The following is a 25041-nucleotide window of genomic DNA, read 5'->3' as shown; positions in this document are numbered from 1 at the left end:
ATGCTTGAAAACTAAAGTTTCACTTCTTCCTTAGTGGGTGTATGTTGACAAGTGCATTATGACCCATTTGGATAAAGGCTTTTCAAGTAGTTGTCAGTAAGATCTATGTTTAAACATTGCAATGAAACTTCCTAAGCAGATGAGATTACAAGAGCAAACTCAGAGAAAGGAAGTTATCAGGTAAGCAGAAATCTTCTAGTGCCTTCCACAGTCACAGGGAACTGGTACATCTGCAAGATTTCTGAAGTGGTAGTTTCTCAGTCTACAGAGAAAGAATACATTATTCAAATAATGGAAAATTCTTAATGCCATTTTTATTAGGACCTAGGGAGCTGGTCCCTAAGGAAGCATACAGCAATGCTTCAAATACAATAGTGGTGAAGACTGAAAGCTGAGTTCTGCTGCTTCGGGTGATCACCAGGGGTATACTGAACATTTTGTTAGAAGAAGCATAGATATTTTTCAAACATTGAAAGAATAAGAATTGAGAGTGTTGAAATGGTGTTTGCATTGCATACATGTAGTATGCCAACTTATACTTGTGCTCTCCAATATTTTGTTAGTTCAAACTGGCAGTCTATCTAGCTCTAGAGACACTTTTACATGGATTTATGTTTTAATTACTTTCCAGGTTTACCCTCACACATTATCTCGTGTCACAGGTGCAACACTCAATCTTGACTGTGTGTCTGTAGTTTGAATCAGATCCCATCTTGTCTCTCAGCTAGGGTAAACTGACTCTGAGCCAATACTCTATGGGCAAGTGCCAACTGCCAGTTCATCACCCCTCTAAGTACTGAGTAATTTGCATGACTGTTGGGATAGTGAAATAATCTCAGAGGATGAGGAGCCAGCAATGTGTGGTGTTTATAGATGGGTGTGATGGCAATTTTTAAGACTGTACATATCTGTCCCTAGGAGAATCCTACCCAAAAGCCCTGCTCAGATAAGTGAGACTTTGAGGAAATCTGCCAAGGTCTAACATTATCTGATTTTGATATGCGCAGGGAAAACAAGGGAAAGCACAGACAATTGTCATGGGGATGGGTCAACTAACAGCTCTGAACTACACTTGCCCTGCTGTAGTGGTTAGGTATGGCACAGGAAGAAACAAAAGTATGGTTGAGTATTAACAGCTTTACATTCTTGAAAGAAGTGACATCCTTGGAATAACTAATGATTAAACCAGTAATTTACTTCAGTAGTGCAGAAAGTCAAAGAGAGTGGCCCAGGGTGATTTCACAAGTGAGGCCTTTGGTGGTTCATGCAGACCATCTATGTTAGAAAGGAGAAAAAAAAGAAAGACAGGGTTGCCTAAGGGCAACAAATCCACCATGCAGAAGGCTGACCACAGGGCTGAAGCAGTGCATGAGACAGCTAACCTGCTGGCCTGGGCTCAGGAGCACTGGGAGCTTGGGTCAGGGCCTGACTACACTAAGTCCCTGGTGCTGGTTGTGGCTGAACTCAGGACATCGATAGTTGTGAATGGGCTTTGGACAGAGCATGTGAGTGTGTGTCTTTGAATGGGAGAACAGAAATCAGAGCTGGCTTGCTGTTCTGATCCCACTTAGAGACTAGATTTTAGATATTATGCCACTGAGATGTTTTCATGCAGATTCTCTAGCCCAGATTCCTCTGTGACAATATCTGTGACATCTGTATCTATAAAAGCCTTTTAAAATTTCGTTCATTTTAAACAGCTGAAGGACATTAAGAAGACAGATGAAAAAAACAAGGACTGCCCTCTTCAGAATTACTTTTTATTTCCATGAGTTTTAAAATGTATCCATTCCTTCTGTCAAACCAGTTGTATTACTCCCTTTCAGCAAAGAAATAGAGTGTTATTTCCCCCCTCAGATAAAAGCTTCCCCCCCCCCCCCTGCCGCTTCCCCTCCCCCCCCTCTGCTTCCCTTTATACATCTTTTTCTGCCCCTCTGGTACATATGATTTTTTTTTTCTGAGTGGTCAATAGTCCTTTTACTTTCAGACAACTGTGGCAGTGATAATAGCCAACTTACCTGAGGCTAAGGAAGCCCAAAAAACTGCTAATAGGACATATGCTGACAAAAGAGAAATTTGCCAGGCAGAGTGTACAGGATGAATCTCCTGTTTGGGTTTGACCTCGGTTCCATGTGGTTGAAAAGCTCATAGCGCCCAGGCATTGGTGTCTGCCTGCTGGTGATCCCACCAGATGAAATACCAGAGTAGGCTGAGACAAGTACAGCAGTTGAGCTGGGAATTCCAAGAATCCTCTAGGACTGTGCAGTCCCAGAGGCTTAGTAAATGTTACTATTAGGTACACAGAAACAATTGAAACATTTGAACCGAAAGTGTTCAGAGACTCCTATTTCTCCCAGGCACATCAAGCAGTTTCTACTATGCTTGAACCAGTCTTCTGGTACTAAAACTTTTTGTCATTTTCTTAAAACACATTTAGTTGTTCATCTTGACATCTGGAGGAAAGAAAAAAAGGCGTAGTACTAATCTAAATTAAATGTGACTGATAAGCAGCATGTGCTTGCAGTTTTAAAGAGACCAAAATAATATACCTCAGAGGAGTGAACTGTTTTGCTGGTGATCAAAGCACAGAATTAAAAACAACACGAACCAGATATATCTGTGCTCACTCAAATGTTAGCAGAACTGGTAATGTCTCACACAAGACAAGACTTACCACATTTTTCCCTATCAAATAAAAGCAAGGCTTTTGTTCTTTATCCCATAGCAATGAGCAGAGTGTAAAAGTCTCAGTGTGATCAGCCCATTAGATATGTGGTATTTTTTCAAATCTACAGATGAAGTGCCATGCTGAAAACATAACCCTCACAATATGTGTACCTCTTGCTTTTAATCTGTACTCAAGGCACAGCCATAATCTAAATCAGGATGTGCAAGATGCACAGAAATGGAGCCCTGTCACAAGTCTGAACCAGGAAGGGCAGCTGTGTCAGAAATACTTTAAGTGTCTTTAACTCGCCATTTTTACCTTTACCTTGCCTTTAGTGTGCATTGCATCTAATTTTGTCACTGCACACTGGTGGAGTTTATCTTGAGGGAAGCACATGATTTGTAGAGCAGGCTATGCAGGGGTCCTCAAACTACGGCCCACGGGCCAGATACGGCCCCCCAGGGTCTTCAATCCGGCCCCTGGTATTTACAGACCCCCCCGCCCCCCCCTGCTGGGGGCTGGGGGGGGAAACCAAGCAGCCGCAGATGGCTGCCTGCCACTGCATCCGCGTGCTGGCCCCCTGGTTAAAAAGTTTGAGGACCCTTGCTATAGAGAGTAGAACTCTGCACATGTCTGTTTGTTTGTTTCAGTCTGACTGTCCCCTTTTCTCCCACTACTCTGGGCATAAATTCCAGTTCTTTAATTTCCTTACATTCTTCATCAGTATCCTAGTGTGTGTGCATGCTAGTCCATGAAAGCTGTTATTACACCTGAGCCATTCTGTTACCTAGTCACTACAAGGCTTCCTCTGAGGTTTTTAGGAACATATTAGATATCTGTTAGGTCTTCCCTCCACCAAGATGATTTTTTTACTGTCCTTGTTGACTCTGCTCTTTGACCATCCACTACCTAGTTTCATCCTGAGGAGCACTTTCAATCATTTCAATCACACCAGCATTTTGCAGATGTTGGGGGTGAACAAAATCAGTTGCACAGCCCAAAATGGCAAACTGTTCATACATTGCAGCAAGATAACGATTTTGTATTCTGATGCAATGAGAGCAGGAAAATACCACAGTATTTATAGCTAGTCTAATTGAAACATGAAGCAAAACATAAGTTTTACAAATAGCAAACTTTCTAGGGAACTGGAGAGTGAGCAGCACCAGATAGAAACATTTGCAAAATAAAAGGGAGCATATCAGTAGATAAAATAAGTAATATAATAAGGAAGAAAGTAGAAAATAATGAACAAAATACGATTGAATCCCACTCTTGCTAGAGATGTCATACCCTGTTCCTCTGAACCTTCAGCTTTATTCTCTTAGGAAATAAGCAGGGGGAATGATGGCTTTTCTGAAGCACATGCACTTAATCAATTCCCTACCATGTAAGGCAGCAACTCATTTGTGGTACTGCTGTCTGTCATTTTGTTCCATTTTTTTCTTTATCACCTTGCTTAAACTTGAAGAAAGCAGAAAGTTCACCTATGTCGTTTGCTGGCAGCTGAAATTCTCTCTTAATGGAAGCAAGAACAACTCCCAGGACTGAGCACTAGGTGTCCGGAGGCTTTCTTGTTTACTAAAAGGAGATGACAAGACTGGCATGCATTAAATCCGCTGCCGTCTCCTGGGCATCGTTTACAGATTCTCTGTCAAGCCACAAGATCCTCTATTACTATGAACAGTGTAATTGGTTTATAATTAGAAGTTAATCACAAATCTATAAAAGAAACTTCCAAATATTGACAACGGTTAAGAAAAGGAAATTACCATATATAGCTAATTAATTGCTAGTTTGAAATTTGTGAGAGGAAATGAATTTTTAAAGGAGCTTATAATTCCAGCAGCAGAAATTGCTCTTTCCTACTTCCAGCTTCAGCAATTATTTGTATATCTCTGATGTCCTGAAGGAGATTATTAAATATAAAAATAATGTCTCCAGTCCAGTTCTGTTTTGGAAAGTGTGTTAAAAAAGCACTTTCCTATGCAAAACATCAGTTCCCTCTATGTATTGCAAGTCCTCTTCCCACACTACCTTCACCCTCCTGGGGCTACATGGTGCACCTCATAAAGGAAGAGTAGGCAAACATACAACATTCAGCATAAAAAAAAAGTAAAAGCAAAAAGAAATCTTATACTCTTCCATTTCTTGAAAAAGAATATTATTTTGCTGACATTTTTTTCTTTTTGAGACTCATTATTCACATCTACCCGTAGCAAAGGTATGCCAACCTGAGAAAGGAATTTTCACATCTCTTAAATTATCCTTATTTATTTTCTTATTCTTATTACCATACTGTCACGGACTGAAGACTCATTGTTTTAGACACTTTACAAATGAAAAGCAAAATGCTCGTTCTTACCTCAGACTTATAATATTCTGGGTGTATATAGGCAGATGAGAGAGTATAAAGAAGTAGAGACAAAGTAAAAATGAGTGGCAATGATTGCAGCCCATCTGCAGTGCAAAGTGTTTCGTGTTGTTGTGGGTTTTTTTTTTGTTGTTGGTTTGGGGTTTTTTTGGTTTGTTTTTTTTTTTTTTTTTCTGATCAGTGGGAATAGTTAAGGAAATATCAGGTGCATGTTGCTGAGCATTGTTGAAATATGGTAAGGAAGCAGCATTATGGATCTTTATGGGAAAGCTGTGGCCCCATGCGATGAGGAGCATGGGAAAAAAGTAGGAAAAGTTCTATTTCAAAATGTAACAACTGTGAGGTAACTGTCACAGACTAGCCTGGATGAGATACGGTCTACCGATCTACATAGCTCATAACAATATAGTGGTATTGGACTGTGAGAAGCACTGAGAGTGAAGACAGAATACTCAAATACTCATGCTTGCTATTATAGATAGACGAGAACCTATGAGATGTTCAAAGAGAGAGAAGACATTCCTGGGTAAATTGTTTCTCTCAGGGAAAAAAAAAAAAAAAAAAAAAAAAAAAAAGCTTCTAAGTAGCACAAGCTGCCAACAGACTGTAGTGGTTTTGTACTTGTCTGCTTCCTTCCTTTGATTCATGAAGGGATCATGGAGAAGTGGGCAGCAGTTTAGAGTCCATTATTGGATCTGACAGGACAAAAGAATCATTTATATGAATGAAAAATAAGCAATGCAACCCCTCTTTTTCTTCTCTGTGTGTGTGTGTACACACATGCCCATGTATTTTTTGGGGCAGGCAGGAGGGTGTGTGTTTTGGTTTTGATGGGGAAGTCTCTGTTTGTATCAAGAGCTGTCAGGATACATGGAAATGCATGGTACAGAGAATTTCAAGTGTGTCAATTAGGAAAACAGATGAGTAACTCCAGTGGAATTGTACACAATGTTATATTCACTGTTACATTCACTAATACCAGGTGAATTTTCATGGTTAACGTTACTACAGTGACTGACCACTTCTACTGAAATGCTAAGCAGTGGCATCGCCTGGCATACAACTATTTAGAAAGCTTTTTAGAAAGCTGGTCAAAATTAGGAAATGAAAAATACTCTTTTTATTTCAGTGAGCAATGTAGCGAGGAGCTGCTTAAGTAAGTTGTTTACAATGTGAAAGCAGCTCAGGAAGTAGCTTTGCACATTGCTGATTGTATTGCAATTCCAGATGTTGTACAAGGTCATACCTTTGGCTTGGCACACCTACCTAAAAAATCATTGAGAAACTAGTCAGTGGATAATCTCCTAAATGAGGGATGCCATGTTCTCTGTGGGGATAGGCCTGCACCAGCTACCATCAAGCCTGCTCTCCAGCTGTTAAAGTCCTGCTGAAGGACCATATATACTCCAAGGAAGCAGATATGGTGGCTCTGTCTACTGCAGCATGGGAGGCAGAAACAAATCCTTAGTCCACTGCAGGTCTTGCATCAACATGAGCACACCCCCTTCTAAAAGGAGTCCTGGGCTTCATAAAAGCAGGCTGGGATTTGGCCTGATTGGAACAGACGTTGTTCATCTAAAGCAATTAGGTAATCCAGAAATCTTAATCTTTCCATCTTTACCAATTGATGTGACTTCCAAGAAAATGTTGGTAGCAACAGAAAACACAAAAATAGTCAGTACCAATATTTGCAGCTCATTAATGGCTCGCCCAAGGTTAATTCTAGCATTGCTAGACTTCTCATATGTAGCTTGGATTATTTATTTTATTGGTTGGAATAGTCAGAGTTGCTAAGTGACTCTCCATCATATTTGAAAAGTCACGGCAGTCAGATAAAGTCTGCAGTGACTGGAGAAAAGGGAATTTCACACCGTTTTTGTTTTTTTTGTTTTTTTTTATTTAAGTAAAAAAGAGACCCTGGAAATGACCAAACAGTCAATCTCACCCCAGTACCTGGTGAGATCATGGAACAAATCCAAGCTATATTGAAGCATATGGCAGACAGGGAGGTGATTAGAGGCAGCCAGCATGGCTTCATTGGGGAAAAAAGTGCCTGACTAATCTAATGGCCTTCATAAATAGTGGACTGACTGCATTGGTGGACAAGGGAAGGACAACCAATGTCATCTAGCTGGGCTTTTATAAGGTCTTTGACATGGATCTTCAACACTTTCTTGCCTCTTAATTAGAGAGAGATGGGTTGATGGATGGACTATTAGATGGATAAGGAATTGGCTGGATGGCCACATCCAAAAAGTCAATGGTTCAGTGTCCAAGTGGAAACCAGTAATGAGTGGTGTCCCTCAGTGTTTCATACTAGGACCAGTACTGTTTAATATCTTCATTAATGACATAGATAGTGAGATTGAGTGGACCCTGAAAAAGTTTGCAGATGACACCAAGCTGAGTGGTGCTGTTGATATGCTTAAAAGAAGGGACATCATGCAGAGGGACCTTGACAGGCTTGAGAACTGGGTCCATGCAAACCCCATGAAGCTCAACAAGATGAAGTGCAAGGTCCTGGCTTGGGGTAATCCCCAATACCAGTGCAGACTGGGGGATTAATGGATTGAGAACAGCCCCGCAGAGAAGAACTTGGGGATATTAGTGGACAAAAAGTTGGGTATGAGTTGGCATTGTGCGCAGAAAGCCAATTGTACCCTGGGCTACATAAAAAGAAGTGTGGTGGGCAGTTTGAGGGATGGACTCTCCCTATAATCCCCTCTCATGAAACCTCATCTGGAGTATTGCATCCAGCTCTGGAGTCTCCAGTACAAGAGAGACATGAACCTGCTAGAACAGGTCCAGAGGAGGGCCACAATGATGATCAGAAGGCTGGAACATCTCTTCTATGAAGAAAGGCTGAGAGCTGCAGAGTTGCTTAGACTGGAGAAGAGAAGGCTTTGAGGACACCTTACTGCGGCCTTTAAATACTTAAAGGGGGCTTATAAGAAAAAAGGAGAAGGATCAGAGACTGTAGCAACAGGACAACAGGACAAGGGGCAATGATTTTAAACAGAAAGAGGGTACACTTAGATTGGATGTAAGGAAGATTTTTTTCATGATGAGGGTGGTGAGACACAGACACCAGCTGCCCAATGAAGTTGTGGATGCCCCCTCATTGGAAGTGTTCAAGGACAGGTTGGACAGAGTTTTCAGCAAACTGGTCTAATGGAACATGTCCCTGCCCACAGCAGCGGGGGTGGAACTAGATTATCTTTAAGGTCCCTTCCAACCCAAACAATTCTATGATTCTATCATTAGTGTAATTGAATAAAACCAGTGGCTCACAGCTTGGCCAGTTTCCTAGCAGTGCTTTTAGCCAATGGGAAGAAGCTTTTGGTGTTATTATGCAAGGGTTCTTTGCTTGTTTTTCACAGAAGAAACAAACATTTTTGGGAAAAATATTCTGGTCACTGCTGCATTTTCCCAGCTTTGATAGTCCTGAGCACCCATGTATAATGTAAATTTATATACATAGTGTAGATCACTGCATAAATGTTCTTCATACTCAATGACAGAGCAAGGTCACTGCAGTAAGACTCTATTGGCTCATAATCTGTATTATCTGCCCTCTATCAGGTTCATATTAACTCCATGTTTTGCAGAGTAGTCTCTGAGCCTGAAGCAAATTGCATGTTGAGTGACCGCAGTGTATTAGGTGCTCAAGACTCAGGTCATAGATCTAAATTTTCTGTACAATGTATTCTTTTTCTCACTGTTCCTCTCCACTTTTCCTTAGTTCAACCCTTTTCCTTCCCTTATGGGACTTTCTTAATGGACTCTTTTTGTCAGCATACATATATTTACTCTCTGTTGCTCTTTGCAATCAAACTTCACTAATACATCTCCTTGATCATGCCAGGAAGCTGAATATGTAAGTTCTTATTTTAACAAATCTAACATATTAGCAAGGAAGTGCCCCTTTAGACAGATCAGGTAAAACATTTCTACTAGGCCAGTTTGATTAATTCCCTCCTGCCCATCTTTATCCAGTGAAGTTGCTACCTCCTGACTCCTGAGAAAAATCTGTTCAACCATTGTTCCTTACTGTGCACTTCTGTTTCCTTCAAATTTTGATCAAACAATTTCCTGCCCCGCACTGCAGATGGAGGCAGACTGCCTCTTCAGTCACTGATGTGGCTATATAGTCAAGTTAATAAGTACCAGCAATGACTTTTCTTTCCACCTCCCTAGTGCCTATCCTCAAAGCTTTTCTATAGGACATGGAACCAGACTGATTTTGAAACTGACATAGTTTAATGCACTTTTAAAACCGATTAAAATGTTCTCCACTCTGCTCCCACTACCATGCAAGCTGAATGTCATGGTTTAACTCCAGCTGGCAACTAAGTACCACTCAGCCACTCACTTGCTACCCTCCCACACGCCCAGTGGGATAGGGAGGAGAACTGGGAAAAGGTAAAACCCGTGGGTTAAGAAAAGAACAGTTTAAAAAACGAAATAAAGTAAAATATACACGACTACTATTAATAGTAATGGGAAAAGAGAGAGAGAAACAAAACCCAAGGGGTGGAAAAAGAAAGCAATGCACAGTACAGTTGCTCACCACACACTGACTGATGCCCAGCCAGTTCCTGAGCAGTGATCGACCACTCCCATCCACCTCCCCTCTGTATATACTGATCATGATGTCCTATGGTACGGAATATCCCTTTGGCTATCTCGGGTCAGCTGTTCTGGCTCTGCTGCCTCCCAGCTTCTTGTGCACCTGCTCACTGGCAGAGCAGGGGAAACTGAAAAGTCCTTGGTTTAGGGTAAGGACTGTTTAGTAACAGCTAAAACCTCAGTGTGTTATCAATGATAATCTCATACTAAATCCAGAACAAAGCATTTTACCAGGTAGTAAGAATAAAATTCACTGTATCCCAGCCAAAACCAGGACACTGAGCAATGGACACTCCAAAATCCAGATTTCTTTCTATGGCTAGCAGAAGAGATGAAGGTAGGTGTTAGCTCTGGGCTGACCTCCAGTCTTGCCAGAAAGAATGGATCAGCCAAAAATGAAGGTTTTAATAAAGGATTTCATGAGCAAACGTGGGAAGCTTGAGGGAGTTTACTCTGTACTTGCCCTTCCCCAGGCGTCCTGGATTTGCCCTTGCTTTGATTGATAATGTATTCCTCCAGCAGTACAACCCACCCTTCTGTTTCTCTTCATCATACAGCTGCACATTGTGCTGATGGCTTGGGGGGCTTTCCTCATATTACTGCTGAAAGGGCTTTTGTTAAGTGTGCTGAAGATCCTCTCCATTTGACAGATACATCCCCTTTTTGTTCTTTCCCCTAAAACTCACTGTGCTGCTTGTCAGCATTAAGCTGTGTGAGCTTTCCTCCTTCTGTTGTGCCTGACTGCACTGCTACTTTGTTTATGCTAGTACTGATTAGCCAAATAGTCCGGAGCTTTTTTCCAGACTCTTGCTAATAGTATTTTCTCAGTCTGAAAGAAAGGTCTAGTTAGGTGTGCAAGGCAGAGAAATCATCACCAGCATGTGCTTCCTCTGCTTGCAGATAGTCTGGGCTGCTGTCATCAGGTCTCATATACAGAGCATGGTCACACCTGGTAATGACTTAGAGAGGAAATGGCATCATGCATGAAAATTCAGCAAGTGAAGGTAGTGTTAGAATCAAATAACGTGCCTGTTCGCCTGAACCTTTGCTGAACAGGTGCTTCAGCATTGTCTCAGGGTCCTGAGGGGAGTGTTTAAATTTAATTCAGGAATAAAACCAAGCTCCCAACTGCTTGAGATGATTAAAAATCCCAAGACTCTTTTGGGAAGAACAAGAGCATGACCCTGATATCTTGGCCAAATTCCATTTGTGAAATTACATTCTGCCAATGTGAAATATACCTGTCATTTGAATTGCAAAACTATTCTGAATTTCCACTGAGAACTCCTGTTGAGTTTTGCATGCTTTAAGTGGTTGCCATGTCCACCATTTGGATACAGCATTTCTGGAGTGGGACCTGTAAGTAAGTCTATCTCCAAAGCACAGTGGAAGATAAGAAATAAATTAAAGACAAAATAACATCATTATTTCCTATGGTAGCACTATTGTTTTCTCAAAATCTATCAAGCCATCAATTACTTTTTATTATTCTTTTCAGTGATGTTGGTTTGAGATTCCTCACAGGAAAGGAGATAATTGAAAGACAGATTTGAAAAGCAAGAATTTGGGATAAAACTACAACAGAAAATGGTATGCATGTTAGGTATGGCATGCTGCCATTTAATGCTTGGTCTCAGGATGATGGCTATTGCATAAGAAATTCCACTTTTTAAATTGTTTTTTTGTTTGTTTGTTTGTTTGATTTTTAAATGGGTTAAAATAATGACACAGACATATGCAACCATACTGAAATCACCTTACCTATCAATTATAGTGAGTCTTTATGTGTCAGCTTTACCACTGCAGGGTGTGACTTGGAATAAAGGTTTCAATAGAATCCATACTGTCCCATTCCAGAAGCCCAAACCTGTTAGATGTGACATCTCCAGCCTCATCCAAGACCTATGGAACAAGAAAATTCTGAACACAGTTAAACCAGAAATGACATTTAATATATTATGAATTGACCAAGAAAAACATACTTTTCTAACATAGTGGTGGTGTGATCTACACAGCCCAAGGGAAAGAAGCAGCATTCCTTTTGTCCCATCTAGTAATCAGCCGACCCCTTGCCAGAGAATCGGAACTTAGGACATTTCTGTTCCACTGCTAAAGATTATGGTGGCACCAATGATTTGGTCTCCATTCTTTCTGGACTTAAAGCCTAACTGAACATAAGGTACTGTTTGAGGGCTTTAACTAGGGAGTATTTCCATTTACCAGACCCTTCATATACTACTGAACCTGTGTAGGTGGGCAAGTATCATTAAAACCATAGCCAAAGGAACCTTGGTTATAAGCAGTTTGTTAGAAGCACACATAGGAACTCTTAAGCCTCAAATAAATAAATACTGCATATACTTTCTCCTTCCAGCAGTGTTTTGGTCACTACCGTCTGTCACTAGCAGACCTTCTGCCTTTGGGCTTAATTTTGGCAGCTGCATTCATTGCCCTCATCTTCTCATTCAAGCCCAAGGTGTGTTTTTTGGGGGGGTTGTTTTTGTTTTTTTTTTAAAATTATTATTTCCTTCTTCCTGCTTTTCTGCTAAGGGTTGAAAAGCCTCCCTGTGATGGAGTGCCACAGGGGCAATGTGCTTAATCTGTTGCCCCCTCCTTCCTTAGAAATTGTGTACATGAGCAGATCCCCAGGGCTTCAGAAAACAACCCCATCTGACCTTGTTCTACTTCTGTCTGTGTGTAGATTCAAGGCCCAAGACAGTATTAGGTTTAGGTATTAACAGTTACCATGCCTGAGAGACAGCAGGACTAGTATGGGCATGGGAAGTGGTAAAGACATGCCAGGTATGTCACAACTCATCTAACTTGCTTCTGCGTATGCCGAATACTCTGACTGCCACTGGAGCCACAGCTGCCACATGGGGGACACAGCCTTTTGGAGAAGGTGCTATGCTTGACTCCGCATGCATCTGCTCAGAAAAGACCTTGCAGCATCCTGAGGTTTTTTTCTGAGAGACAGCAGATGTTCTCCACTGTCCTAGATCTTACAACTGCTCTTTCAAAAGGCCTTTGTGGGCTCTTGAAATGCTTGCTGAAATTGGGAGAAAAAGAGAAGGAGTGTCCTTCATTTGATATGAGTGTGGGTTTTGATTGGGCCAACAGGAAATATTGGCCTGGCACAGAATATTTTTTAATTCTGAGGTCCCACTTCTGTGTAGGATTTCCAGAAGTTATTCTAGACCATGTCAGGCAGAAGGTGTATTTTTCTGAGGTTTACAAAGTATTAATTTTAAATGGAAGCATAATTTTTCTTTGCAAACCTGTCTTTCCTGTTTACTGTATGTCTTCCTTTCTCAGTCTCTCCTCATTCTTTTTTAAATGCTAGGCCACCAGTTAAATTATTACATGTAGTATCAGGTACATGTAGGACTAGATAGAATAAAACCAGTTGCGTTCATAATTTAATCTGAATGATGTGATTAGAATCCTACCCCAAAGGTGTAATACAATTTTACCTTCTGACCACATATTTGGGAAGGGGGCTAGAAGTTGTAGTAAGCGTTTAGAACTCATGTATTCTTCACTGCCACTTCAGCTCTGCATTTCTTTCTAGTGCAATATCCATACTTAGTGCACTATGGTCTGTGTATGTATCCCTTCTGAAATCCACAGCTACTTAGAGCCTGGGGAATTCTTGGTGTTCTTTAAATTGGCTTGAAATTAAACTATTCTCTCAGTTACAATTACATTGTAAAGAGATAGTATCAGTAGTTTCGCTGGGTTGATTTCCTATGTCAGAAGAGACACTTCTTTCCCCCAATGCACAGATTAGAAACTGAAAGCAAGCAATATGAAATGCAATGCAGTGCAGCATTCAGGGAACTTAGGAGCAGGAGCAGCCTTCTCATATGACTCAAAACCTTATGGAAAATAATGGCAAGTAACAAATGCCATGCTGTCATGAGAGACCTGCATTTATAGGGAACAAAGAGCTTTGATAAAAGTTTTAGTCTTTAACAGTTACCATACATTTTTAGTGCAAATATGGTTCAAAAATCAGTTGTGTACCTATCAAACTTTGTTGAAAACAAGGTTTTGTTTTTTACAACCAGGGGATCCTCTTGGTTGAGGTTGGCTTCTGAGATATGGGATCCATCTGATCAAGCAGAACAAAAAGCACCTTTACCAGATGGCTGGGTAGTCAGGTGAGGAAATCTTTGAATTAGGAATGATGGGGGGAGGTTGACCAGCAGTGACATGAGAAGTGGTGGGCAAGGTTGGATTGTGGGGCTATGTAAACAAAAGGTATGTAATGAGTCAGAAGGGAGCCCCACCAAACATAGCCACATAAATACAAAGGTGCCTACCAGACAGAACTATGGGGAAAGTTACCATGACCTTTCTGGGAAATAAGCATGCCTTGCTGTCTCTCTGAAGTGAACAAACAGGAGGAATTAGAGGTCTAAATGCAGTTACAGAGTTATGATCTCATTGGAATCATGGAAACATGGTGGGATAGCTCACGTGACTGGAGTGCTGTGGTGGATGGGTACAGTCTATTAAGGAAGGGCAGGCTGGGACAGCAAGAGGGGCTCACCCTTTACATGACACAGCAGTGGGGTGCATGCTTGCAGATGAATAATGCGTTGGCAAGAGCTGATGGGTCAGGATTAGTTGGCAGGCCAACATGAGCTATATTGTGGTGGGTGTCTGCTACAGACTGCTTGAGTAGGAAGAAGAATTAAATGAAGCCTTCTTCACACAACTGGAAGAATCCTTTCATTCACAGCCCCCGTGCCTCATGAGAAACGTGAAGCCACCCAATATATGTTGGAAAGAGATTACAGCAGTGCATGGGAAATCCAAGAGGTTTTAGGAGTGCATTGATGGCACCTTCTTGACACAGACAATCAAAGAGCCACTGGGGGGAAATAATCTGTTGGACATCATAAAAACAAGAAAGAATGTAAAAGTCTGGGACAGGCTGTGGTGTCCATGAGATGGTGTTAAGGATCCTGAAAGAAGGGAGCAGAGCAAGAAGCAGGACCACTCCATGGACTTTTGGAAAGCACACTTCAGCTTCAGAAATCTGCTTGGAAAAATCCCATGGGATGCAGCCCTTGGGAGAGAAGAGGTGTCCAGAAGAGCTAGTTGATTTTCAAGGTTTGCCTGCTCCATGCACAAGAAAGGTCTATTCTGACAAGTAGGAGGCCTTCATGATTAAACAAAGACCTTCTAACTGAAATCAGACATAAAGGAGCAGTTCAAGAGGTGGAAGCAGAGAAAAAGACTCCTGGGAGGAATAAAGACACACTGTTGGAGCATGCAGGTATGGGGTTAAGAAAGCTAAAGCCCTTCTGGAGTTAAGGCTGGTGAAACATGTGAAGGGGAACAAAGAAGGTTTCTACAGACACATAAACAGCAGAAGGAAGTCAAGGGACAATATAGTACTGTTGCTGAATGAGGCAGGGGATCTGATCACAAAGGACATGGAAAAGGCCAAGGTACTCTCTGCTGCCTTCACGTTGTTCTTTACTGGTAAGACCTGCCTTCAGTAATCCCAGGGCAAGGACCATCTGGCTAAGGAACATTCAAATTGCAGATACATAAGCTTATGGTACCTCATGGAATACACCCACAAGTGCTGAGAAAGCTGACCCATGTCCATTGTAAGAACAATCTTGATAAGCTTTCAATGTCTGTGGAAACTGAGGGAGGTTCCGGACTATTGGAAGAAAGCAATTACCACTCCTGTCTTCATAAAGGGCAAGAAGTAGGACACCAGGAGAAACAGGCCAATCAGCCTCACCTTTATCCCATGGAAAGAAATGGACTGAATCCTCTTCAAAGATGTTTCCAAACACATGAAAGACAAGGTCATTTGTAGGAGTCAACAGGGATTTATGATGGAAAATCATGCCTGACCAACCTCATAGACTTCTATGATGAGGTGATTGTTGTGGAGGATGAGGGGAGATAAGTTGATGCTGTTCACCTTATCTTTAGCCAGGCTTTCAACTCCATCTCCTATTACAATCTCACTGACAAACTGATAAGATGTGTGCTAGATAGATGGACAGTGAAGTGGATTGAAAACTGGCTGAATGGCCAGGCTTAAATGGTTGTGGCCAGGACACAAACGTCAGCTAGAGGCCAGTTTCTAGTGATGTATCCCAGGAATCAAATCTAGGTCCAGTATTGTTTAACATATTCATTAATGGCTTGGCTGATGGGACAGAAAGCTCCTTCAGCAAGTGTGAGAAGAAGCTGATATACCAGAAGGGTATTGCTACTTAGAGGGGCTGAGAAAGCTGCAGAAATGGGCTAGCAGCAACCTCATGAAGTTCAACAAAGGCAAGTGCAAAGCCCTGTATTTGGACAAGATTAGTACAATGCACCAGGAGAGGCAGGGGGCTGATCAGCTGGAAAACAGTGTGGCAGAAAAGGACCTGGTCCTTGTGGATACCAAATTTGCCATGAACTAGCAATGTGCCTCTGTGGCAAAAAAAAGGCCAAGGGCATTGAAAGCTGCATGACACAGAGCACTGCCAGCAGGTCGAGGGAGATGATACTTCCCCTGTACTCATCTGGAGTGCTGGATCTTGTACTGGATTCCCCAGTACCAGAGAGACATCGACAGACTGGAGCAAGTCCAGCTAAGAACCATAAAGATGGTCGAGGGATGGGAGTAGTACAAGAGGCAATAAGCACAGGGTAAAATACAAGAAATTTCATTTCAACATAGGAAAAAGGTGGGTTTGTTTTGGTTCTGGTTTGTTTTTTTTTTTACTGTGAGGGTTGTTGAGTACTCGGACAGGTTGCCCAGAAAATGTGGAGTCTTGGTCCTTGAACATATTCAAAGCCGAACAAGACACAACCCTCAGCAGCCCACTCTAGCTGACCCTGCTTGAGTAGAAAGGTTGGGCTGGATGATATGTTGAGGTACCTCTCAACTTTGAAAATCTTACTAATGTGTAACACTTTAAAACTGAGGGATAATTCTTGGCCCAATGATTTGGACAGCCACTAAAGATGTGTTTAGATAATACTGTCAGATAAAACAGCAAGAATACCCTGTGTAAAAGGATAATTTAAAATAAACTACAGGACTTTGCAGCAAAATGTTTATCATGTGAAACAGAAAAAAATTAGGCTGGAAGTAATATGTTAGGCAGGACTGGTGCCTGTCTGAAATCTGGTACTTACGTTCTAAGTAAATTGCAGCAAATACAGCTGACCTCATAAAGCCTGGGAAATCAAATTACTTGCAATAATTAATCTGTGAAATAAACATGAGTGTCAGAATTTCCATATCTCATCTGCTCACCCTCTTCACTTTTACCTGCTTCCTTCCCTTTGGGATTTTCAATCAACTGGAGTTTTTAAACGCCAAGAATTTGTAAATGATAATATGGAACTCTATCAAAAATAATGTCAGGTGGCAGGACTAATATGACACTCAGAGTGCATTAAAATGGAATAAAAGTAACATCAAATGAAAGTGCATGCAGGGAAGGGAGTGGATATATAACAATGTAACATAGAAAGGGAGCTTTGATTTAATGAGGTTCAATTTCATAAAAAGTGCAGGTCATCAAATGGGAATGTCACTGAAGTAATCAGATGGTCCTGCAACTTCCACCTTGTTGTTAAAGGAGACAGCTAATTGAGTGTGGGTACCATCCTGAATAACAACAAAAAAGCACAGCCTAATGTGGTCAAGATAAAAACTGGGCCCAGAACTGATCCATAAGTCTGTTCCTCTCCTTGCTGCTGAACATACACAACAAATGTTTGTGTGGTCATACTGAACAGAGGTTAATTTGCTCTTTGGTTGCTCCTAAAAGTTGTGCAGCAAAACTTATTATTAATATTGCTTTGAATCATAGATAATTCTTCTAACATAGATGAGGTTTTTGGCTGGACTAGGAATGAGGCAGTTAATATACACAATCCCTATAATGTCATATAGAAAATAATAATTTGTGCTTTTCCTTTTGTTTAAAAGAATTAGAAAGATGTTATTCTCCAAAGTTTGATTTAATTGCTTCAGCTGCATTAGCAGTAGTAAACATACGAAAAAAAAAATTAAATTCCTTTCGTGTTCCTACATGACAGATAAGACATTGAGACAAAGTAAATGAGTAAAGGGGCAGGCATCCTTTGTAAAAAGCTCATTTCTGACAATGGCATCAGAGAAATTGACTGCAAGGGAATTTGTGGGTGGTGTAGGTTTCTTAATGGGAAGTAAAAGGTAGAAAACGTTAGCAGGTCTGTATTTAGCCCACTCCTGTGTAGCAGGGGTGTTTCAGAAAAACTGAGAAGCTACTGCTGTGCTGATTGAGTGTCCAGCATTGGGGGTGTTATGGATTGAAAGTTCTCCCTCACATACAGCTGCTTGAAGCAATTTTGACTGCCAGTGTCCTCTGGAGTCAAGGTATTTCTGGAAAGTGCTGTTAGCGTAGCCTCTCCTCAATTCTCTGCCCTGCTTGTGTTTTCCAAAATTATGTGAGGGCTTTTAGAAGCTACTTGCAGTTTCTTCCACAAACTTTTCTATCAAGAACATGCTTATTAAACGCTTGCTTTCTGGAACGTTTGTCTAAATCAAATGTACAAGAGGTTTGCTGTTTGTCAGTAAATAATTTTTCTGTGTAAATTCATTTCAGGAGAAGGCAAGTCCCAGGGGAAAGGGCTTCCTACAGCTCCAAAGCATTTAGCAACAAATACATGAAAGTCTCCCTAAAGTGTGTTTAAAAACAGCAATGTTTTCCTTGGACAAAAATGTGAAAGTCCTTCTTGAGTTCTACAGGAGCTGTGTAGACAGTCTTACTTGTGTTCATGGAATATCCCTTGCAGTTTGTTGGTTTGGATTAGACAGTTTTTCAAAATAAAGTTATCAGTTTCAGATGAAGACTCTATTTTAAAATTCACACAATTGGTCTCATTAACGTTCCAGTACTCCTTGGAGTGAGTCAGGACAAAATAACTATGAGAAAAGTCTGTTTTGCCATTTCTTCTCAGACAAATCTAACTACAGACCAAAAATATAACAACAAAAACCAATCAAACCAAAACCCAAACCAAAACCCAAAACCTACAACAACAAGAACAACAACAACACAATAAAAACCAAACCCTCAAAACCATAGGAAAAATAGTTAACCAAGAATTTGTAAAAAAATTGTGAATTTTACTTAGAAAAAATCATATAATTCAGTCATTGCTAGTTCAAAAGTCTTCACAGTTTATGTCATATAGTTTATGTCTATATGTTCATTACATGGCCCAGATGAAATTATTTGTGTGAATTAATTGAATTTAACTAAGATGTTCCTGACTCAGCTGGGAACACAGCGCAGTTACCTTGTCAGTTTGCAACGTGCCACAACACTGTACCAGCACCCCATGCTGTGGAAACACTCTTCAGACTGAATGAAGGGTAATCTCAGCTACATATCTACAGTTATCTAAAAGGTGAAACCTGGTGAATCAAGAGATTCTCTCTGAACCTCACTTTAAATGAACTGTGTAACAAAGTGCTAAACCCACCGCGTGTTCCTATGCTTGTTCTGTATCCTTTCAGGTCTGCATTCGGCTCTTCAGGCAGGTTCTCACCATTGCTGAATGAAGGCCTCCCTGCAGAGCATTCTGGTCTACAAATGGTTGTGGAAGCATACAAGCACGAGCACTCAGAAGAGCTACAGGCAGCATACAAACACTTCATGGAGCTAGGGTACAAATCCTGCCTGCTAACACTGGCTGAAGTACATGCCGTCTCACCTTCACTCTTGTGACACCCAGATGCTGACACATGCTACCATTATGTCTTCACTTTGGTGGATGCATGTAGCTTTGGACATGCAAAGGACTGCTAGGGACACAGTAGGAGCAGGTTTGTCAAAAGTAAGAGCTAGTCATTTTCCTGCCTTACCAGACTCAGCATCTCTGTATTTTTCTTTTTTAGGTAGTTGTGTTTGTTCTTTTTCAAAAATACAAGTAATGTACGATGTGTAACAGTTTTATACAGGGAAAAATAGCCAAAACCACATGCAGTTGGAAATTTAAACTGATTAGAAGGTGCAAGTACAATTTATGATCAGTTAAATTAAGGATAGAAGCAGACTGTCCTTTTCTAGAAAATTCTAGAAGTTTCTTTTCTATTGGTTGGTGTGATTGCTATGGATACAGACTGAAATGACAGAATAGTTACTGAAATGGTATATAGGCCTTGAATAAAACATACACTCTGCACAGGAAAATTATTTTTTTCTCAAAGTGAGTAACAGTCCTTTCCTGTATGTGCTAATGCATGTTCCTGATTAAATCTTACTGCAGTCTCTGTACACATGCCATTTGTACCATAAATATGGAAGACAAACCATGGAAATATTCTGAGTCCATGTCACAGGCAAAGAAAGTGAAGCACCAAAAAGGAAATTTTTTTCTTTCATTGTCCATGAGGGAGCCAGTGGAATACCTGTGAAGAGAAACCTGCTTTTGAATCCCTGTCCAACTCTATAACTACAAAGCTGTGCTTTCCAATTAGAAATAATTGTAATTTGTAGGGGATGCAGAGGCTCACAACATTTTCATCAGCCTCATGCTAGGCCTGTACATAGATCAGAGCCGCACCTGGGGTGCACAAGTCAGGGTGATTTCCTTGGATTTAGAAGCTTTTTTTTGTCTTCTACTCTGCTCAAAAGGGTTTGTGCATGCTGCATGTAAAGCTCTTCACAAATTATATTAGGTTTTCATGGGCAACCTTTTAGTGGTACTTGCCAAATAACTCAGCTTGTAGTTTAGGTAAGATAGGGTAAATAGCAAGATGTAGGGAGCAAAGTTTAGGAAGATTTTTTCATTTGTGTCATGACGTTTCTGCTGAATGGGGAGAAAATAGTATTTCACTTGGCAATGTGACCTTTCAGTGAAAATGTGACCAAAAAGACAATGTGGTGAGTTTGAAATGGTCTTCGAAAGACAGCACAGGTTCACTTATGATGGAGAGAGTGTTGAAAAAATTATTGAGAAAACTGAAATAAACAGCTGCATTAAGAAGTCAGTAAAAACAGTATAAGGGAAGAACTTGTGTACTACAGCTGTTTGTAGTGGGATAGCACATTTGTTCAAGGAAAAGCAAACAGGGCTTGGTAAGACAGCACAAGTGCCTAAGGGATGGGAGGCAGCAGATACTGGTATAGTGGGTTCAGTGTTGAGAAGACTTACTGCAAAGGTAGGAGGGCTGTAAAAATAAATCTAAAATGTAGGAGTGTAAACCAGTAATGAAGCATGTTTCAGAACCTCTTTTACATAAATTGAGGGAAAATAGGAAAGAGTGTGAAAAAAGGAAATTTAAAACTAGTGTGAGAGGAGCTAGGGAAAAACAAAGGGAAGAAAAACATAGTATCAGTAGGAAGATTCTTTGCTCTGAAAGACAACCCACCCTCTTGCAGTGACACCAAGACAAATTCTGCTCTCAGTGTAAACGATGTAAAGCCTGAGTAATTCCATCTGTCGCTTAGACTAATGCAAATCTAAAATAACTTGCGGAAAACACTGGAATTAATTGAGATTTCCTTTGATCTATCTAAAAAGCAAGATTTTAACCTATCTTATATCTGGCTGGTTATTCTCTTTTATCTTCCATTTTAGAGCAGTAGCTCATTTACTCCATTAATTTTGGTGTCTTTGTTTTGTTTGCATTACACACACACACACACACACACACACACACACACATCCTTTTTCTGTTTTGCAGTGGCAGTTTACTGGAGCTCAAGCAAAAGAAACTAGACTCTTCCCTCATCTAGACTCTGTCTTTAAAGTGTCATGTAAAATGTTCCTGCAGCACTTTCTTAAGACCCTGATAGCTGCTGTTTATGTTGATATAATCCACTCTATAATAGGAGCTTAATATAAGTGTGCCCTTATTTTATGCTTCAAATCACACAGGTTTCAATTCACACTCCCCCCAAAAGCAAAAATGAGATTAGCATCTAAATTGAAATTGAAGCCAAAGAAATCTGTGGAAAAAGAAGTCAAAAAAAAATCTGAGTATCAGTTTTTAGGTTTCTTTCTACTCTGTATCTTGGTCATTTCTCAGAAAATAAGCTTTCAGTAATAATCACTAAACTGTGTCTGGTCTTGCACAGGTGTGTTGAGAGATGAAAAAGGGAGAAATTTAACCCCATTTAGTTATTGGCATTAACTTCAAGGAGCATGTGGCTCTATCAAGAAAACCTCAGCTCAGCCTAGCTGGGCATGCAGGTAAATCATATTCCCTGGGCAGTCACTGTTTCCATGGTCAGTTGCAGCCCCCCACCTTCATGCTCCTCCGAGCTTCAGAAAGAATTTGGATATTCAGATGTTTTATTTTTGCATCCTATTGCCCTGGGAGTCTGTCTGACACAGAGATGGCAAGCAGTTTGAATAAAGGAAAACTCTTAAAATATTCTTGTACACCCTTAGTTTACCACCAGTTCTCACGTACGTTCTTAAAACAGCCTTCAGTGTAAAGCCAAAGGAAAAAAAACACAAAATGCTCCTCCCCCCATCAAAAATGCACAGTATGGTTTCCAGCTTGCTTTGCACATGCACACTGGTGATAAGAAGTAAGGAGGTCTAAGTGCCACATGGTCTTTCATTTCCCATTACCTTCATTGTGCAGGGAAGGCTGGTCCCTCTTACCACCTGCAAGTTGAGGAGTCAGTTAGAATCCATGTGAGAAATCCTAACAAAACAGGATGACCAAAAAATAACTGAAAATAGGTAATGGAAGGAATGGAAAATGGGATGTGGAAGTGTAATAGCATCATCATATTCTTCACAATTCTGAACACAGCCATCCTATAGTAGAAATCTGAGCATTGCATAGTAATTCATTCTGACAATAACGGAACTATTTCAAATGTACTCAAATATCTTTCTAAGTAATAATACATGGCACTTGAAAGCAAACTTGGCTAGATGAGGAGGAAGAGAAGACACATACTGTGCTGTGGTGTCCCCTCACATATTTCTAAATAAGAGGCAACTTGAGCACTTCAAATAGCTATTTCATTTCATTCATGACAAATAACTCTGGTGTTACTGGAGGGGCAAGAGGTGTTCATGTGACATTGACCTTTTTCTGAAGGAAACAAGTGTGTTGATGTATTTTTGTTCTACATAGGCAAAAAACAACAACCCCCCCTAAATTCCTGAAACATGTTGGTTCAGCCACATACTTCACTTTGTCCAACCATCAGATAGCCAAACAGAAGTAAATCAAGTTAAATCATTGGGGTTTGGCCCAGGAATATATAAATCCGATGTTATCAGATTTACTGTTATCAGTTTAAAACAGCAGGCTAACTAAGACAATTTGGGGAACATGATCCCACCCTCTCTATTTAAATCATCAAAATAGACTTTTACAGGCAGGTCACAATGAGTCTGAAGTTTGAATTCCCATGAGCTGCAACTAGTGCAGGAGCAAGCACAATTTTCATTGCAATTACAATGAACTAGATTTCCATAAGTCTATGCATTTATAAAAATACCATGACTCTGTAGGAAATCACAGCAATGCACTAGCAGAAATTAAAAACAGGCTTTTGTACCAACTTACTAAAACTCTGGGTCAGCAATAAAATAAATTAAAACATGCCTCAAAAATCCAAGGAGTTATGTGCTGTATTTTAGGTCAATAAAGATAATGACAATGTTTGAAGCTGTATTACAGCAAGTTTTATAGCCAAACCTTCAGAGAAAAGTTGTGAGACTGACTGAACTGCACGTTCGGACTTCTGCCTAAGAATTACTAGAACACCATCTAGAAACCCAGGATCATTCAGCTAGAAACACATCTTTTTTGAGTTGTGTTAGATACTTTCAGCGTTCCTGTCCAGATGACAATTCCTAATCCTGTCCTTACTCTTAATCCTCTCTACAATAGCCAGCATATGCATGTCCATGTATACACTGAGATCTTCCAGGCTGAGAAGTGTAATGCAGCCATTCTTAAGCTATTCTTATGCTAAACAGGGGTTAGAGTATAAGAACTTTTGTAATTTTATCTACTTGAACTTGTTCAGTTGGCATTTTGCTTGAAGCACTTACAGTAGTTCATATTTAATGTGGTTTAAGGAAGAAAAAGACAATGGATTTCTCACCTGATCTGCAAACCTTTGGTTTTGAATATTGAATAAAAATCATGTCCTTTAGTCAAGACAATGTCACTGTGTCAAGTATATGAACCCTAAACATAATATCTTTTTTTTTCTTTCCTCTCCATGTGTCATACCACTCCAGCTTGTCCAAGTTCCCCTGAACCAGAAGCATTTTCCTACATTCTAGATTCGCAGATCTACCTGAACAGCCCATCTATCAAACTTTCAACTTAGACATAGTGTCAAGCTCATATTGTCATATTGCCATGGAGAAAGTCTACACTTTTATTAAAGAAAGATAACAGTAGTAACAGATGAACCACTATCAAATTTCCCAAAATGTCTCTAAGGGTTTTTTAGCTACTCCTCAAAACCCAAATTTTCTCCATTTGCGTAAAAAAATTTTCTTCTGCCTTGTAACACTGGTAAGAAGTTATCTAAATTAACATTGTCAAAAAAATGGATATGTGTGTTTCGACTCACTGAGAATTTCAAAGAATTTACCAAAAATATACACAGATAACTCATTGAAATAAATACATCAAATAAAAAATAAATTAAAAAAACCCCAAATGTCTGAAGAATTCAGTCAATTCAAAGGTTTAAGTTGTAAGCTGCCTTCAGCAAACATGTCCACAAGACAACATCTAACATGGAAGAGCTATGAAAGAGAAAAGACATTTGTGACAGGAAGCTGAAGAAAGAAACAAGTTAGACAAAAAATATATGAGCATCTTATTCTGCCTCTCTTGGAATGTAAATGGAGACGTTTAATTTGAGTTAGTCACTGTGGATTTCCTGTCTAATCTATGACAATCTAATCGAAATAGCTGGTGGTGTCCAGGATGTGATTAATCTTATCTGAAAGTAGATGTCTAAAATGTGCCGGATCAATCAAGCCCCAAAAATGTCTATGAAGGCACTTCTAAGTGAAGAGAACTTCACTAAAAGAAAAGGGAGTTTAGAAGAGTAGCTCAGACATGTGTGTCTACACTGTAGATACATACAGACAGATGAGATGAATCCTGTCCTTGGGCTCTTTCACTTCCATTCAGCAGCAGTTTGTAGCTTGATTTTGGATCATTGGGTCAGATTCTGCCAGTGGAAAGTAGAAAAGAGACCAGAATTGAAAATCAAATGATTCCTTCTTAAACGTAAGAAACAAGGAGAAATTTTCACAGCATTACTTTTTCACTTACTCAGCAGTTTTGAAATTGCATTATTCATTTCATAACTAATGCCATACCAATATAGTATACTGACAA

This window comes from Falco peregrinus, chromosome Z (assembly GCF_023634155.1).
Source record: "Falco peregrinus isolate bFalPer1 chromosome Z, bFalPer1.pri, whole genome shotgun sequence".
Lineage (NCBI taxonomy): Eukaryota > Metazoa > Chordata > Aves > Falconiformes > Falconidae > Falco > Falco peregrinus.
Note: the sequence above shows the minus strand (reverse complement) of the source record.